Genomic DNA, 12,800 nt, shown 5'->3' with positions numbered 1-12,800 from the left:
CTACTGTCTCAAAAAGAAGAAATCAAATAACTGCACTTTGTTATCTTTTTTTATTTATGTAGTATAGAATGTAGATAACGTTTCTTAAGTAAAGTAAATACCTGACTAACTACAATAGATTTACGTCATTATTAGTTTGGATAAGGTTTTGAAAGTGTGATAGACCAAACTAAGTAATCATTCATAATGTTGACGGTGATGAATATAAACAGTTATTTATCATTATTAGTAATTTAATCTGATTTATTTTAGTTTTAGTGTGGAATTATTCTCTGTATCACTGGCTTGAGTAAACGCAAGTCAAACTTACAGAAAGCCAAAGTTTCGTAAACAGTGAAGCAGTTTGTGGTTAAAGTGATTTAGACATTTCCTCGTGGCATAACTCATTCAATTACAAATTAACGGCTACTGCCGCAAACACGTTACAAAACTCTGCGAACAAACTTAACATTAACCTCTGTCGCATCACTGTGTCTGCGTATAGATTTCATATGAATGGAGTATGAATTATTTTTAATCCATTATGTCATCATTGCTGAAACAAAACCAACTTTTCAGTAGAAGTATAAAAAGATTTTATTCCTGTAATTTGTGAGTGCTACTATTGTTCCACTTATTATGAACACAAACTTATTGTGCATTCTCTATTGTAAAATATGGGACATATATTTTAGATGTACATAAACAAATACAAACATATACAGCTCTGGGAATAAATTAGAGACTTAACAATAAGGAATTTTTTATTAACTTGAAAGCCTCTGGAATATACTCAAGAGGAAGATGGATGATCACAAGCCATCAAACCAAACTGAACTGCTTGAATTTTTGCACCAGGAGTGTCATAAAGTTATCCAAAAGCAGTGTGTAAGACTGGTGGAGGAGAACATGCCAAGATGCATGAAAACTGTGATTAACAACAGGGTTATTCCACCAAATATTGATTTCTAAACTCTTAAAACTTGATGAATATTTTTCTTTGCATTATTTGAGGTCTGAAAGCTCTGCATCTTTTTTGTTATTACAGCCATTTCTCATTTTCTGCAAACAAATGCTCTAAATGCTCTAAATATTAAAAATAAATATTTTATTTGGAATTTAGGAGAAATGTTGTCTGTAGTTTATAGAATAAAACAACAATGTTCATTTTACTTAAACATATACCTATAAATAGCAAAATCAGACAAACTGATTCAGACACTGAAGTGGTCTCTTAATTTTTTTCCAGAGCTGTACTTGTACCACATTTATTCAACAATATATAAAAATTTAACTTTACTGATATACTGTGCATAATACAAACATACCATACTAATTAGTCTTATACTGTAAAATTGTTATTTAACAATTTCCAACTCTTAATTTTAGAGGAGAAGTATTATTTGTGATCTACCTCCAACACCTGGTTTATCTAATCAGTATTTCAAGATTAAATCAAGTGAGCAGCTCATGAAAGTGGACTAATCTAATTGTTTCCTGGAGAAAACTGAAACCAAACCCTGTTCTTCACACGAGCTCACAAAATATTATCTACATTCTGAAACAAAGACATATTTTTTAAAAGTGAAATTGCTTTTACTGCATTTGGGTTTAATAATCTACTGTTTTTATTATTATTGCCAGGACAAAACTTTACTTTAACAAATGTTTTTTTTTTTTTTTTTTTATAAATACCCAGTTTTAAAAATAAGGTGCTTAGGTGACTTAATATAAATATAAATAGTACTGTATATGAATGAATTTCAATATAAATATTGAAATATTCACCCATGTATTGTACATATAATTTTATATTTCTGTAACACAAAAACTCATTAAATGATAAAACATAAAAAAAACTTTTAAATCCATAAATCAGTTAAAAAATAATATATAATATTGCATAAGTCATTTTGGAACATTTTTATTGGTCTGTTTTCTATTTCTATTCTGTGAGTTGTAATGTAAATGAGCCCTTCCATCAAATATCAATAAATCAACAAGTTCTCCCTTTTAAGAGAAATCAGTTGTAAGATTGTGTCAATAAAACTTTCATTAGTTTGTATTCATTAGTGACACAGTAATTGAACAAACAAACAAAAAAAAATTCAGCAAAATTTGCTTTTGTCCGTTTTGTTAAAAAATCTTTATTTTTGGGATGTCTTTTGGGATGCAATACAAAAAAGTGAAATGAAAAATAATACGGTTTAAAAAGAATGAGCTCCATGGCTGAGGATTAAGCAAAGACTAACCGCGGCTATTTTTGCCTTCATCTCGGTTTAAAGAGAAAAAAGATGTTGAAATTTCCAGCCTGTGAACTTCCACATGAGCTAACCACTAGCCCTCCACTAAATTTGACATATTTTTGTTACTATTGTAGGTTATTTTATATTAAGCATTTAAGAAGCATAAGTCTAAGAAAAGCATTTTTTATTTTTGTTAATGTTAGAAAGAATAACCGATTCTTTTAAAAGGACATATAGTTATGTTTTGGAAAGGATCAATTGATATGTACTTATATGTTTATGTATCAAATGTCTCTATATATCCAATAAATAATATTTACACCTATGAATACAATAAATATGTACACATATTTGACATGCACGCATAATCCTAAAACTGCCATATATCAGATTTCTGTATGATGATACTTACATATTGTCGCTGTCCAATGGAAAACTAGTTTGTCCAAAACAGCTTCAGTAACTTCACAGGAGAGAAAAAAAAACTTCTAAACTTTCAATGGAAGTCAATGTAAAAAGAGTTTATTTCAGGTCATCAATACATTTTTGCACAGTGTTAGGGACAGTTTGTCTGTTTAAATTATGTAGTAAATTTAAAATAAGCAAAAATGGAGATACTTGTTTTTCATTAGACAGCAATGATATGTGTGAGAAAATGTAAAATATAGAATACTAGATACTATGTCCACTTTATCTGTCAGTTGGTGTAAAATGTTAAATATATCACTCGGGCACTAGATGGAGACAGTGCATTAGAAGATCTCACTACTGCTTTTAACATTCACAGGTCAGCAGCATCAGCAGCACTACATTCAATTTCCGAACATATAACATTTATTGTGCTGTTTTTTTCTAAATTGCATCTACTTCTTAAACCTTATTATAAAGCAAAGACTATTAATCCATTTTGTTACAGTGTTTTATACACACATGCTCAGAGACAGGCCTTCAGAAATGATGCAAAAACAAGTGTACTATCAAACTTTAATATGTGTTATTGCATTACTCTCTTTGTATGGTTCTTGAATGAGGTTAGAATAGGTTTGTGAGTTTGAAGAACCTTTACAACTTTACAACCTTTACAACTATATGTTGACTAATTCCATCTTTCTGCTTTCCTCAGAGTTATTGACTGCCCACATGTCTGGTCTGATTCCGATAAAAGATCGATCCTCAGGTTCTCCTTTCATGTATACAGTACCTGTCTGCCCAGACTGAAGGAAGTTTCTGGAAGTCACGCTTTCCCATCACCCACCACAGATCAGCTGCTCACTGCCCAGTTTTTGCAACATACCACAGACTTAATGCTCACTGTCCCCTAAAGAGTACTCCCAAGTTTAAATGAACTGTAACAAAACATTTTCTTACTGCTTTCACTGCTAGTGTGGCTATTCACCTGAATATATTGGACCTGTGTGCATGAATAATGACTTTTTAAAATTTACAGGTATTACTTTAAAATAAGTCTCCTTTATAAAGGGTTTATAATAATTTATAAATAATTTATAAAGGAGTTTATTAATGGTTATAAATTAAGTTGTAAATACTTTAAAAACGACAATAAGCACTTACAACACATAAATATAAAGAACAATAGTAACGATTACTTTTTTTAACATATGTAATAAAATAATATAGAAAGTCAATTTAGTCATTTAATATGTTATTATAGTTAAATGAATAAAGTTATTAACAGAAATGTTGATGTTGACTGATAAAAAGGCAAAGTAAAATAAGCATCTTAAAGATCTAAGGTCTAACAGGATAAATTAATGTGGAATCAATATTTTTATACCCGAATGGCCACCTTTCTATTTATGTGTTGTAGCTGCTTATTAACGGTTTATAACCTAATAAATAATCATTTATAAACTCCTATTTATAAACTATTTATAAACCCTCGTTTTAAAGTGGTACCCATTTATTAATACATATAAGTTGTCTGACCAGAGGAGGATGGGTCCCCCCTTATATATTAGTCTTAATAGTACATGTAATAATACATGTGATAGTATAAGGTACATGTAAGCCAAGGTGTCTTCCTACTTCAGCTCTGAGGGAGTTTTTCCTTGCTTTCGTTGCTCACTGGAGGTTCTGTGTTGTATGTTCAGTGGTTTGACAAAATCAATTAGATTTTATTTGAATGTATCCGATTTTTGCCTTTGTGTAAATATTCTTGACTAAGATATTTTCTTTTCAAATGCACAGATATGTTCTTTATTAAAATCAAATGTAATTGATACATATGGTCTCAATTAAGAAAACCTTGGCATCTATTTTAGGGTTCTCAAACTGACCACATGTACCATAAGATTGTCCACAGTATTGCCTCTATTCTGTATGTTTGTATTAAAGCTTTAGACCATTTGGGGTCCCTGAGGTCTGGTTCAAGAACCACTGAAATGGAGGACACTTGCAGGTTTACTTGTTAAGTTAGTTATTAAATATTTGGATTATAAGTTAATAGACATAATCAAACTTCTCACTCATTTATATTGATACGTAGTTTCAAACACTCAATTATTCACATATTTAGATATTCTTTTAAAGCAACACAATGGAAATCTGTCATTTTTGCTATTGGCTTTCTCCTATACAGTCAGGCAGAACCTTCACTATATAACCTGTTTTTTTCTGGATGAGCTGAGAGATACAGAACCAACACAGCAGGTGGAAGAAGTTGGTTGAGTATATTACCAGATGTTATGACCACTTCATTAAAGATACATAGTGCCTACAAAGTAATAGTGACGATATTCTGCCTTTCATAACCCAGTGGAGCATGAAGATGATAGTGAAGCTGTTTTATTTTAAGGTAAAATGCTCTCTTTCATGAGTAAAACCCCAGAAGTAATCTTTATTATCTCAGTATTGATCCATCTCACTGGCACAAAAAGACCAAAGAACAAAAGGCTATCATATCACCAGGGCTGTAACAAAGATTCTGGACCTACCTGGAAAAAGGCGGCTCAGACAGTAGCGCACTTGTTTTCACAAAGCTACGCAAGCATGCACCTACTTCACGCACTGATTTTAATTAGTAGCCACAGTGCATTCTCCTCACAGACAACACAATGATACTTAACAGAAGTGGAGTTCAGCAAATGCAGCAATATGTCCCATCTCTGGCAGCAGATGTGGATAACAAGAAAAACAACATACAAAACCACTGAATATATCAGACAATAAACTGTTTTTTTTCTCAGGAACAGATTGGATTTTTCATTTGATTAGGACATAAATAGGCAGGTTAATTGGTTCTGCTGAACTTATAAAAAGAAACAACTTTGGTTCCTTTGTCATCTAACCAAGGGCTGTGCAAGAGCAAAATCTACATTATCTTTTGCTTACACTCTCAAAAATGAAGTATTCCTCATGGTTCCTATTTTGGATGTATACATTTTCGAAGACGTGCATATTTGCATTCGTTCTGCTTTCATAAAACTGTACTGACACAACCCCAAGCATTCAGTGTTCGTTTGCAGGTCTAAAAAGCAGGAATGAATGAATGTTAACAAATTAAATCAAGTTGTGCAGACAAGATATGAAATATAATTACATATAATGGGTTCATACAGTCTGCAATTAATAAAAAGCCAAAGTATCTGCAAGAAATACTGCTTTTTTAAACTGTGTTTTTCATACAGTTCTCACCTTTTCTGATTTGGGGTCGCAGATGTGAGGAATTGTGTTCCTGAAGGCCTGGATTTCTTGACATCTGTGTGCTTTTCCTGCTCAAGATCGCCAGATTTAGTAGATACGCATGTTATTGCAGTGAAATGACCAAACTGTGCAGGACTCCGGCCCTCAGGTCCCCAAGTCTCCTTAATGCCTTTAAAAAAACATCTAATAAAAGGGTCTTTTGTTCTTGTGTGGCACTTCTTTAAGCCACTCCCTTGTGCCGGCTTTGATTTTATGACTAGAAAACATTTAAACCAGGCTCATGTCCAATCTTTATATACAGCTCTGAAAAGACATTATGAGACTACTTCAGTTTCTAAATCAATTTATCTGATTTTGCTATTTATAGGTATATGTTTAAGTAAAATGAACATAACCCTGGTTGGTTTCTAATCACAGTTTTCATGCATCTTGGCATGTTCTCCTCCACCAGTCTTACACAATGCTTTTGGATAACTTAATGCCACTCCTGGTGCATAAATTCAAACTGTTTGACTTGGTATGTTGGTTTGTGATCATCCATCTTACTTTTGATTATATTCCAAAGGTTTTAAATTTGGTTAAATCAAAGAAACTCATAACTTTTAATTGGTCTCTTTTGATCAGAAACTTTTCATCAGAAACTCCAGAACTAACTTTTTGTAAGTTATTGTAAGACATTTATGACATTGAAATTTAGCTTCTGATAGTTGTAGTAAACTGACATACCAAAAGTATAAGTAATGTAAGGGGGAAAAATGCCATTATGGATAAAAGTTTAGGCTGCACCACAGGAGCATATTGTGCACTAAACCCTAACTTTTCAGTAAATAGGCAATTTTTTTCCTAAAAGCCATAATGACTAATGAATGTTATATGTATAAAAGGTTAATGTTTAAAAAAGTGGGATGCATTACATTGTCTGTTTTAGATCCATATATATCCATTAAAAAACAATACATTTTAGCACAATATAGCAGACATATTAAAGTTAAACCTGAGTAGGGACATCTTGCTCAAGTTCTCCTGAGTCTCTTCCACAGATCATTTTCATGCTAGACTACATGTGTCTGGTATGTTCTAGCTGGAGTGTGGGCGTGATGTATGCACGAGTGATAAATTGCATTTAAACCAATAGGGTCTCGGAGCAGCATCTGTTTATACTTCTCATCCAAGCACACAATGCAAATTCACTCTATCCTGATGGAGAGATTTATATGGATAGGTTTTTTTTCTTACAATGAGAAGCCGGTCGAAGTGGTCCAGTGGTCTAAAGCGCTGCCCCTATGAGCAGGAAGTCGCAGGTTTAAACCCCCTCTCATGCAACTTTGCCGTCAAGCTGCCGGCGCTCAAAGGGAGCACAATTGGCCTTGCTCCCTCCGGGTTGGTAGATGGCACTCTCTCTCCACATCACTCTAAGGGTGATGTCCACAGCACAGGGCGTCTGTGAGCTGATGTACCGGAGCCGATGCTGCATCAGCAGCAGCTCGAAAAGTATGATGGCTGACTTCACATGTATCGGAGGAAGCATGTGTTAGTCTTCACCCTCCTGGTGTGTTGGGGCATTACTAGTGATAGGGGGAGTCCTAATGAGTGGGTTGGGTAATTGTCCTTGTAAATTAGGGAGAAAATGGAGGAAAAAAAACAAAAAAAAAACAAGCTAAATATGAAACAGAAGTAACAAGTCGTAAGTTCATATAATTATGTAAAATTGCAAGGAGTATGAGTAAAACGTATAGATAACCAAAATTTCTACTTAAGTAAGGTATCTAAGTATTTAAACTTCAGTACTTGACCCTTTTGATAATTCTCCAGTATTTCAATTTTATTCATCTTTTAGCCTAATAATTCAGACTGATTTATTGCCACTGATGTTCCACATTTGTTTTAATGTATTTTCTTAGTTTACAGAAAAAGCAGTGATTGGAGATGGTTTCTACACATTGACTGACTGAGTGTCGCACCATTCACTATTTGACAAATGCTCAATTATTCTGCACTTCCAAAAGGCAGCGGTTGATCATACATTTGAAAACGTGCATCAGAAAGACAAATCACTTCGTATATCCTGCATAACTAGACTCTGTTCCACAGACTGTACTCATCAGGGTGTAAAAGGCAAAAAGTGATCCTGCCGCCTCTTACTTTAACGAATCTGGACCATTGACCTTCTTCAGGCTGTGTTCAAGTCATCCCAGAATTATTAGAATTACACACGTCCAACTGTGAAGTCTGTTCATGCCGTGTCATTTGATTCCTTTTCCCAGTTGGAAGTGCGTAATTCCCATCATTCGGAGATGACTTCAACATGGCAATAGCCTCTGGTGTACACTCATTTTCTGGTCGGCTGAGCTAGCCCCAGTGACCAGCTCATTACTCTTTTCATCCTGTTAAGCCCCTTCTTCCTCTTCACGCTCCTGATCCTGATAGTAACTCTAAAGCTATGTTCATAGATTTGAACTTTTTTTTGGACAAAGAAAAACTTGTAGCTTCATTTTTATATTGAGGTAGATTATGAATGATAACTGTGGCAAACACTGAACCAGAAATAATATAAGTTACTGTATGCTGAAGAAGCTAATTGAACAGGCAAGCGCTAATTAAAATGATCAGTATACCAATTATTTTCATTTTAATGAGTTCAGAAATTAAAAGCATAGAGAGTGAAACTTTTGAGAGTGAGGCATTTCCTCTTGAGCTATACAACCTTCAATTATTTCATTAATTACAGCTGAAATAAGTACTGCTGACAAAATGTGAAAATTAGTATAACTTTTCTACAGAGAACACACTTCTGTAACCTTTAATTGCTCCATTATTGTTTATTTGTTTAACTGAATATAATTATAATAAGAAGAGAACTAACACTAAAAAAATCAACATGTACAAAAGTTTGATGACAAAAGACAGAATGCTATTTTACATTTTCAGGTAAAAAAGCAACCAAATTAAAAATGTATGCATCATATCATCTCATATCATCTCACATCAAGAATATGTTAATAAAATATAGTGTTGGAACTCCGCCCACTCAGATCACGCTCTGGCGAAAATCTGACTCATGAAAAATCTTCATAATTATAGTAATCAATTATTAACAACATATTTAAAATACAAAAATATCATATAAGCTCAAGAAAAAGATGACTCTCCTGTGCGAAAGTTTGACTGTGCTTCTAAACCATGTTTTACAGTAGTCTTGTGCACAGAGGAACAGTGGGAGAAGCTGCTCTTTATTCTCAATAAACCTAACTTAACCAGCTCTAATCAACAAATATGCATTACAAACAAAACTACCTATATGTAGAACAGTATAAAATGTTGGAAATACAGACCTTTCTCTTATTTAAAATAAAATACATCTGTTTTAAGGGTTAAATCCACTATATTTTGAACATTACGTTATCAAATGACACCCCCGATTTCTTGAAGAAGAATGCCAGATGTTAAAAATACATTTTGGCATATAAAGATCTAACAAATCTAACAAAAATATTTTATGAGTGCATTAATTTGTCATAATTCTTGTGTCTTAAATACTTATATTTTCAAAAACAAAAAAAAATAATGATTTCTGTTACAGTGTTTTTTATTTTTAATACCATTTTCTTCCCAATTTGGAAGACCATGACTCAACCCCCTCATTACGACTAATAATGCTAATAAAGTCAGCCACTGCCTCTTTTCCAACTGCAGCTGATGCAGCATTGCTAAGTAGCCAGTGCACTTGGAGGAAAGTGCAGTGAACCAGCTCTGATACATCAGCTAGACGCCTGTGCTGACCAGTATCAGGAGGGATGTGGGAAGAGAACACATTCTACCCACTCAGAGAGAGCAAGGTCAATTCTGCTTCCTCAGACTTTAGCTGCTGATGGTAGCACCTTAGTCCACTATTACAGTGTTAATAGTGTAGTTTTAATTTTGTATTGTGGTGGAATTTTGCATACACTCTCAGTCTTCAGTCTCCAGCACCTACTGTATAGATAAGGGACATTTTTTTACTATATTACAGGGGTTGGACAATGGAACTGAAACACCTGTTATTTTAGTGTGAGAGGTTTTATGGCTAAATTGGATCAGCCTGGTGGCCGATCTTCATTAATTGCGTGAAGAGTTTGAAGGTTCAATTAGCAGGATAAGAGCACAGATTTGCTTAAAATATTGCAATGGACACAACATTATGGGTGACATGCCAAAGTTCAAAAGAGGACAAATTGTTGGGGCAAATTGTTTTGCTGGTGCATCTGTGACCAAGACAGCAAGTCTTTGTGATGTATCAAGAGCCACGGTATCCAGGGTAATGTCAGAATACCACCAAGAAGAACGAACCACATCCAACAGGATTAACTGTGGACGCAAGAGGAAGCTGTCTGAAAGGGATGTTCGGGTGCTAACCCGGATTGTTTCCAAAAAAAACCTAAAACCACGGCTGCTCAAATCACAGCAGAATTCAATGTGCACCTCAAGTCTCCTGTTTTCACCAGAGCTGTCTGTCAGGACAATAAATTATTGTGGTCTAAAACCAGGTGTTTTAGTTTCACTGTCCAACCCCTGTAGATTGCAGTTGTTGAGGGCACATTTGCACATTTTGATGAACCAAAATGAACCTGTATTTTTTTTTTATTTACATCCAACCAACATAATACAATCTAAGAGATAAAATCTAAGAGATCTAAGTACAAATCAAATCATCAGAGGTCAGAGCTATTGTACACTCCTAGAACATACCGTGCCAAGGCCCTTCACGATGACAGTTGTGACAGCTGGTAACAGTGGCACACAAAGCAGCCTGACACAGTCCTCTGTCAAAGGCTCTGACTCCTCAACTTACTGGCAAAACTGTGATTCTGTGCAAGTAATTCTGCTTTAGAAATGCAACAATAGGCAAAATCAGAACTGACTGATGAAAATGTCTACAAGTAACCGATACTGCGCCTACATGCTGCTCAGAAAAAGGATTACATTCTCTGGTCCTTCTGAAAACCTTCAGTCATGTGTTCCTGCTGCATTAGGAGCAACCTGCTTTCACAGTTCCAGTTTAATGTAGGATTTACTTTTATACTGAGAACATTGATCACATGCCTCAAGCAACCACATGCTTCTTCCCACAGCTAAACAAAAATCCAGCATTTTCTTTAGCATCTTCCTCATTGGCAAATAGTAAGCAAACACTGTGCTCTTTATTTTATCTTCATTTTAGTTCGGGAAGCAAAAAACACAAAGCAAAAAGAAAACAGTCCTAATTAAGATACCTAATTTAAAAATATGCCAAAAAGAAGAAAAAACTCAATAGAATAGAGATAGAAATTAACACTAAATGAATGTATATAAACAGCTGGTAAAAAGGGAGTTCCAATATACAGTAGTTTTATACATATGTTTAGTACCGTATTTTTCACACTACATTTAATTTTCCCAAAAATCATCAGTGTATCTTATAATACAGTGCGTCTTATGTATGAACTTTACCAGTCAAGCCACTCTGCTAAAGTTCAGTGTTATACATGAGTTTCAGTTTAATTCTGGAGCAATATTAGCAATACCCGCTAACCTCACTAAGCGTAAGCTCCTCAGCCATTCAGAGGTGAGTATTATCCATAGACTGTGTATAGCTGGACAGAGCATCGTCTCTCAAAAGTAAGGCCACCACAGGTCGGGCGCCCCCTGCTGTTCGGTGGCTTCATTTTCATTAAATGAATGGAAACGGCGAAACAGTGTCCATCTTTTTTACAGTCTCTGGTACTATTGAACTGTAGCCTGCTGCTAACTCCGGTCAGCCGCTAATGCTAATACTCTAGCTTTAGTGCTGAAGAAATTCATGAATCTAAGCTTACTGTAAATGAACAGAAGCACTTTACTTACCCAAACAAACAGCCTTCAGGAGCGAAATCTGTGTAGATTAACATCCAGCACTTGTTTGACTTTAAAAGAAAGTATTTTTTTATTACAGTTTTGTTTACTTAGCTTAGCTTTACTTAACTTAGTTAGCTATACAAGAATTCTTAACAGATTTCTGACAGAGGCAAATGTCTATGTACTGAGATTCTCTGTATATAACAGCTTCTATATGTAAAGGTTGACAGAGTATTTCTTTAAATAAAATTAATTCATATAACATCCCAGATCTAATAATACCTGTGTTTATATGTATTTATGTTTGTATGCTACATGTTTATTCTGTTTATACATGTTTATTTATAAACTGAATATATGAATATAAAAAATGACATATTAGATTTTGCATTACTGTAAAGATTTTGTTCACTTAGAAGATTTACAAAACATGTCAATCCAATATTTTTTTAAAAAAGCTGTTTTCCCCCAGTATTTTTCAGTATTTATGGCAATGTACAATTTTTTTACACTGCAATATTTTTGTGCTAATATTTTTTATTTTTTATAAATATTCTGAGTAAGTAAGTAAGTATAATTGATTTATACAGAACCTTTCACAGACAGTGGTCACAAAGTGCTTTACAACAAAGAAAACATCAAAGAATAAAAATATACAATCACCTTCATTAAACACTTAAACATTAATACTATAAAATAAATAACAAAAAGAGAACGCAGCTGTGCCAGGTACAATTATCCAAATGCATGTTTAAAAAGGTGAGTCTTTAGGTGCTTTTTAAAAGACTCTACAGAGAGAGTATATGAGAGTATATTCACTTGGTATAATAAGATGAAGTACAGTAAGTTTCTATGTTCCACTGCTCCAAAAAAAAATATATATATATCGTTGTGATGTGACTCAGGAGTTACTCACACAGACTCCAGTCTCCAGCTTGCCTTTTTGTTCACTTGGCCTAAAACAAATGCATTTGATTAGCAAGTTAACTTTCTCTCCATCCATTCTCTAGTGAAACTGATCAAGATTAGAACAGAGCGAGTGTAGTGTAGACGCTTTTATCT

Source organism: Astyanax mexicanus, chromosome 8 (genome assembly GCF_023375975.1).
Source record: "Astyanax mexicanus isolate ESR-SI-001 chromosome 8, AstMex3_surface, whole genome shotgun sequence".
In the NCBI taxonomy this organism is placed as follows: Eukaryota; Metazoa; Chordata; class Actinopteri; order Characiformes; family Acestrorhamphidae; genus Astyanax; species Astyanax mexicanus.
The sequence above is the reverse complement of the archived record's forward strand: the minus strand, read 5'-3'. Positions refer to the sequence as shown.